General features: G+C 39.3%; 1 protein-coding gene across 1 annotated transcript in view; it reads right to left on the bottom strand.

Annotated features, from left to right (window-relative positions):
- DEPTOR (DEP domain containing MTOR interacting protein) overlaps positions 1–6,086 on the bottom strand; it is a 74,617-nt gene extending 68,531 nt beyond the window's left edge. Inside the window, exon 1 of the mRNA XM_072410688.1 lies at positions 6,002–6,086. The gene's annotated coding sequence lies outside the window, so the exon portion shown is untranslated. The remainder of the gene's footprint in view (positions 1–6,001) is intronic.
- Between the last annotated feature and the right edge of the window lie 277 nt (positions 6,087–6,363).

Genomic DNA, 6,363 nt, shown 5'->3' on the forward strand with positions numbered 1-6,363 from the left:
ATAAGACCTAGGGCATATTTTGGCATTTCAAAAAATATAAGACAGTGCCTTATAATCGGGGAAACAGGGTATGTGTTCATGATATACTCTGCCCATCACCTGACTCTTCTGTGACACAAGTGCTTAGAATTAGGAGCATTTTTTTTTTTAATTATATTTCAAAATATGAGAAACAGAAAGCTAAAGCTTTGCTAATTGCCACAATCTACCTGCCTTAATTGAATTAAAACAAGGACTTCAGATAAAAAAATCTCAGGAGATTAAACTCCGGCCAAGCCACTAAATACCAGTGTAAACAGTTTATCCTGCCAAATGAGTGTATTTTGGTGCTGCCAGTCTTGTGACAGCCAGACCCTTGTCCTCCACTGCAAAATAGCAGTGACTGGTAAAGAATACATCCTTTACCTGTTGACTGGACACTGAAGGGCCAGCAGCATGCCCATAAGGTTATGGCTGCACGGTGGCTCAGTGGTTAGTCCTCTGGCCTTTGTAGTGCTCGATCACAGGCATGAATTGCAGCCAGGACACTATGTGCATGGAGTTTGCAGGTTCTCCCTGTGTTTGGCTAGGATTCCTCTGGGCATTTCGGTTTCCTCCCACAAACCAAAAACATGGAGCCAGGGTAATTGGCTTCCCTTACAATTGGCCTTAAACTGTGGTAATAACTATAGGACAATGCTAGGGACATTAGATGTGAGCCCTTTTGAAGGACAGTTGACAGTGTCATGACTATGGACTTTGTAAAGCGCTGTGTAATATGTTGGCGTTATACAAATACAAGTTAATAATAATAATAATAATAATAATAATAAAAGATATGCTGTCTCCTGTCCTGGCAGCACTGCCTGCCGAAGTACTACGTCACTGATAACTGCAGGAGGCTGAAATCAAGACAAGTCCAGGAAGAGTACTTAAACTGTAAAATACATTTTATTGAACATGGAGGGTACCATTGCAAACCTCGCTTTCTGAAAATGGTAATGGCCTGGCTGTCATGTTGATATTGTGACTGCAATACTTTCGCTGTCACTAACCCAAATCTTCCTTAGCTTTGTTATAAGCAGTAATTCAAAAAATATTCAAGTCAAAGGACAAGGTAAAGCACTTTTGTCTTTACACAGCATGATAGAGCTCAACCACTTGCATGCTAAGATGGCACAAAAATCTGCAGGTCCATTTAAATCTGAATCATGGCAGACTATGCAAAAAATTCAATAGCTTTAAAAGCATTGGTATGTCTTTACCTTCTTGCAGGTTTACAAAGATCTCTTCTAGACTGGGATCACGTGGGCAGAATTGCTGCCAATTGTGCACCCAGTCAATCGAATACATTTTTTTTGTGCTGAAATCAATTAGATGACCCAAAATGCTGCGCACACATTTGCAACATTTTGGTTTATTGATTTATTTGCCTTCAGAAAAAGTGATCGGTTTATGTGCAAGGTTGCTTTTACAGATGCTACAACATGTGCATGCCTGAGGTTTACCAACACGTCCCATCACTTCACAACCCATCAAGGGGTCAAAAAAAAGTTGGTAAGTACATTGTTCACTTCATTGAAAATATTTGCCTGTGCATTTTAAGCTTTAGCGCTTGTTTACAGCAGAGTCCATAGGATGTACCCATAACTTGCACTGCCATATGGTTTTTTTCTCCACACTAGTTACAAAGTAACATAGTTTTTCAAGTTGAAAAAAAAAAGACATAAATCCATCAAGTTCAACCACTAGGGAAATAAACATTATTATATGTTAATGTCAATATGCCAGATAAAAATCCTATAGACATAGCATGTTTCCCCGAAAATAGGACAGGGTCTTATATTCATTTTACCTCTAAAGTCGCATTAGGGCTTATTTTTAGGCGATGTCTTATTTATTTTATCTACAAAAATCTATATTTATTCATGTAGAAAAATAAGACAGGGATGGCAACCAAAACAATGACAGTTACCAGAGGAGTAACTACCGTAGAAATCGCTGAGCCCTCCAGCAAAACTTTCGATTGCCCACCAGAAAAAAATTGTGCCCCCACACAATATCGTATCCTTATATGTGCCGCCACATATTACGGTATACAGAACATGCCCACATATGTGAACACACATGCATACATTATAGCATTTGGTTAAAAAAAAAAAAAAAAGTACTCACCACTACTGATACTGTACTCCAATCCCGCGCCCCAACTGCTTCTCTTGGTATCCCTCTGCCGCCGGGTACCACCTGACCACACTTTCCGAAGAAACTTGCACAAAGAAGCTGCCGATAGGGCTTATTTTCGCGGTAGGGCTTACATTTCCCCCTTGCACGATTAGCATGCTAGGGTTTATTTTTGGGGTAGGTCTAATTTTTGGGTAAACACGATAGTTGAGTTGTTAGTGTTTTAAGCAACATGGCATTACACCCAACACAGCCCATTGTTGTAAACCAAAACCAAAAAAGCCATACCCCTTGTCCTTGCGTTGGGCAATGCAGCTCAATGCCTCCCTTAGTTTTCCTGCATTGCACCGTTTTGGCTGTACTTCTGGCTTGCAAATCTCAAAGTGTTGTCATGTCCCTGCCTGTCCCCTCACTAACATCTAGAAGTAATGCGGTAAAAACAAAAGTGTAACAATTTAAAGAAAGTCTGCTGGAAATATTTTAGATAAATATTTTAAAGCAGCTCCAGATCTACTAAAATATTACTGGAGGGGCTTTCAAATTTACTACAGCTCAGTACAACATCTCCAAGAGCCTGAAACTGTCCTTGGATTACCACAACTGTAGTAATTGTGTATTATATATAAACATTGCTCAGTTTCCTCCTACTGTGGTCTGGTGTCACATATAAACACATTAATTAAATGGAATTGATCAGATTGAAAAAGGAAGACTAGGGCTGCGTACACATGCTCAATTTTTGTCGTTGGAAATTATCTTTCACGATTGTTTCCAGCAACAAATGACTGAAAATGACGCAATGAGCGCTGTACATACAGCGCTGTTCTGTTCTATGAACAGAATGAAAACGAGCAAGCGGCACCCCGCTGTGCTCTCTTTCCTTCAATTCTATTGTGGATCCATAAGCAACGTCGGATGACGGCTGTACAAATGTCAGATTCTCACCCGAGACTTGTATTGAGCAAGAATAATCTGCAGTGTCCACATAGCCCAATTCAATCTTCACATTCAATATTTCATGTGGCTGGTTCAAAGCATGAACATATTCAAATATTTTACACCTGGTTGGACAATGTTCAGCAAGCTATTTATTATTCTCCATTGCACAACAAAAACATGACCCTTTGTTATATGAATGTGTATTATGAGTGAGCAATAACAATCACTAGAATTCCGCATGCTCGCCAGTTGTTGGCTGGAGCTTCAAACATGGCCTAAATTTAGCAAGATTAGCATTATTGAATATATATCTAGCGGGCAGGACCTTGGCTCAGTGGTTAACACTCTGGCCTTTGCAGCGCTGGGTCCCAGGTTCGAATCCCAGCCAGGGCACTATCTGCATGGAGTTTGCTGGTTCTCCTTGTGGGTTTTCCCGTTTCCTTGTACATTCCAAAAACATACAGTTATGTTAATTGGCTTCCCCCCAAAATAGACCTTAGACTGTATTAATCACATATGACTATGATAGGGACATTAGATTGTTAGCTCCTTTGAGGGACAGCTAGTGACATGACTATGGACTTTGTACAACACTGCCTAATATGTCGGCACTATATAAATACTGTGTAGTAATAATAATAATAAAAGCATATAGTAGTAATTAATCAAATTGATATGTGTTTGTGTAGATATATATATATACACACACACATATAAATACATAAACACACACAATGACCACAATAATAAGATTCTACCATAATGGTTCATTATTTATACAGCAAAGAATCTGACATTCCCTGGTGGAGAATCTTCTAGGTCTATGTGTTTCAATGGCAGTAACTTATTCTCCACCAGGGAATGTTTCAGAGAATGTCAGATTCACTGCTTTATGGAGCAAATTGTACCAGGGTTTTTTGCCTTCCTCTGGATCGAGAGTCCATGTCTGGATGTCCATAGGGTTTTAAATCTGGGATATGTTTATTTCCCTATTGTAAGCTCTTCAGGACAGGGTCCTCTCCTCTTGTGTCTGTATTTGTCTGGCATTTGCAACCCCTATTTAATGTACAGCGCTGTGTAATATGTTGGCGCTATATAAATCCTGTTTATTAAAAATAATAATAATTTCCCTAGTGGTTGAACTTGATGGACTTATGTGTGTGTGTGTATGTGTGTATATATATATATATATATCTTTTTTCAACCTGACTTACTATGTAACTATAACTAGACTCCTAGAAGTTGTAAACACTAATAAAATAATAATATTTTTTCACTTACAATCATTCTCATGCTAAATGTTATTTCACAACATAAAAAACATATAAAGCCAGTGTTGTTGTTTGTGTTCAATATATTGTTCAATGTTCAATATATTTATTATTGGGTGCATGCCCATTTTTTTTTTTTTTTTTATTAGGATACAAATACAATCAAAACAAAGTGCAGCAGAACACACACACAGAAGAACAGATGTGTTGCCTTGTGCCAGGTGTGTTTTTTGTTCCATATGCATATTAATGGCCTCTAGAATATAAATGAGCCCCTTTTATGCTCTGCACAAAACACACATGGACAAGTGTGCATTGTCCTGAAGAATAGGAACCAAGGAAAAGAAAAACCATGAAGAAGATTGCAAACATACAACTATGAAGAGTTCATATGGCACTGCTGTATCCCATGACAACCACTCATCTGGGCTTGCTCCTACCTTCTGCCCATTTAAAAGAGCACTCAAAACACATTTTTTTCAAACTTGCCTACCCATCTTCTGTCTTTTGAACCAGTCACTACTTCCCATCATTACATATATCGCCTCCTATTGTGTGAGACTTCTCCCATACTTCTCTTAGATTGTAAGCTCTTCGGGGCAGGGTCCTCCCTGTGTCACTGTCTGTATTATTCTGTCATTTGCAACCCCTATTTAATGCACAGCGCTGCATAATCTGTTGGCGCTTTATAAATCCTGTTTAATAATAATAACAATAATAATAATGTTCCATTGTAAAGATGGAAAGTAACAGTCAGTTGCCAAGCGTTACAACACTTGTTAGTGTTGCTTTCTGCTAGTGTTTTATACCCATATGGAATGACCCGATTTGTCTACAAGTCTTCATAATATATTTTGGCACCACCACGCATTGTAAAAGGGAGCAGTGACATGCAAAGTGCAGTATCCCATAGCAACCAGATTTAAATAAGTGCGCTGAAAAATCAGTGCAGGTCAGTCGTTAAGGGTTACAGCTCATTAGATTACCTCTTAGATTGTAAGCTCTTCAGGGCAGGGTCCTCTCATGTCACTTTATCACTCTCTATTATTATTAAACGGGCTTTCTATAGCGCCAACATATTACCAGCGCTGTACATTAAATAGGGGTTACAAATGACAGACGAATACAGACAGTGACACAGGAGGAGAGGACCCTGCCCCGAAGAGCTTACAATCTAGGAGGTGGGGGAATTAACACACAATACTGTCATTTGCAACCACTATTTAATGTACAGCGCTGCGTAATATGTTGGCACTATATAAACACTGTTTAATAATTAAAAATACAAAAAAGCATGCTTTGATTACTGACCTGCAGTTTAGGTTCTCTCTTCTGGTGTCTATGCTGTAGGCTTGCAGATGTCTCTATGACCCCAGCACAGGGGTGATTCAGTAACTGCACAGAGAATTCAGAAGAGTCTCTCTCATGTCCCTTGCAAGGACAAGATTGGGTTGTGGAGTAGTGAAGGTTGTGATGTCAGCTGGGCTGAACTTTGAGATTGTGTGATCTGATATCAGGCAGATGAAAAAAAGTTCTCCCTGTGCAGTAGGTGAAGATCACAACTCATTCAAGCAAGCACCCTGGCACACATCTGCTGCTGCAACCAATGTAGTGTCACCCCTTCTTACCTCCAGCAGCCCAACAATACAGGATCAGGACCTGGCACTGCTGCTTTGCACCCTCAGCCTTGATGCCTAGGCACACAAACTGCTTGCAGCCAAAAAATATGCATTTAGGTTAATTGGCTTCCACCCAAAATTGTCCTTAAACTGTATTAATGACATATGACTATAGTAGAGACATTAGATCGTGAGCCTCTTTAAGCTTTGTAAAGCGCTGCGTAATATGTTGGTGCTATATAAATATTGTGTAATAATAATAACATAGTAAGCGGAATGCATTGAAGAGCACTGAGCCAGCACATTACATAGAGCAGATGTGACCTATGCAAGTATTGATAAAAATGGTGCAGAGCTTTTTATATTTCTTG

The sequence above is a fragment of the Pyxicephalus adspersus genome, chromosome 5 (genome assembly GCF_032062135.1).
Source record: "Pyxicephalus adspersus chromosome 5, UCB_Pads_2.0, whole genome shotgun sequence".
Lineage (NCBI taxonomy): Eukaryota > Metazoa > Chordata > Amphibia > Anura > Pyxicephalidae > Pyxicephalus > Pyxicephalus adspersus.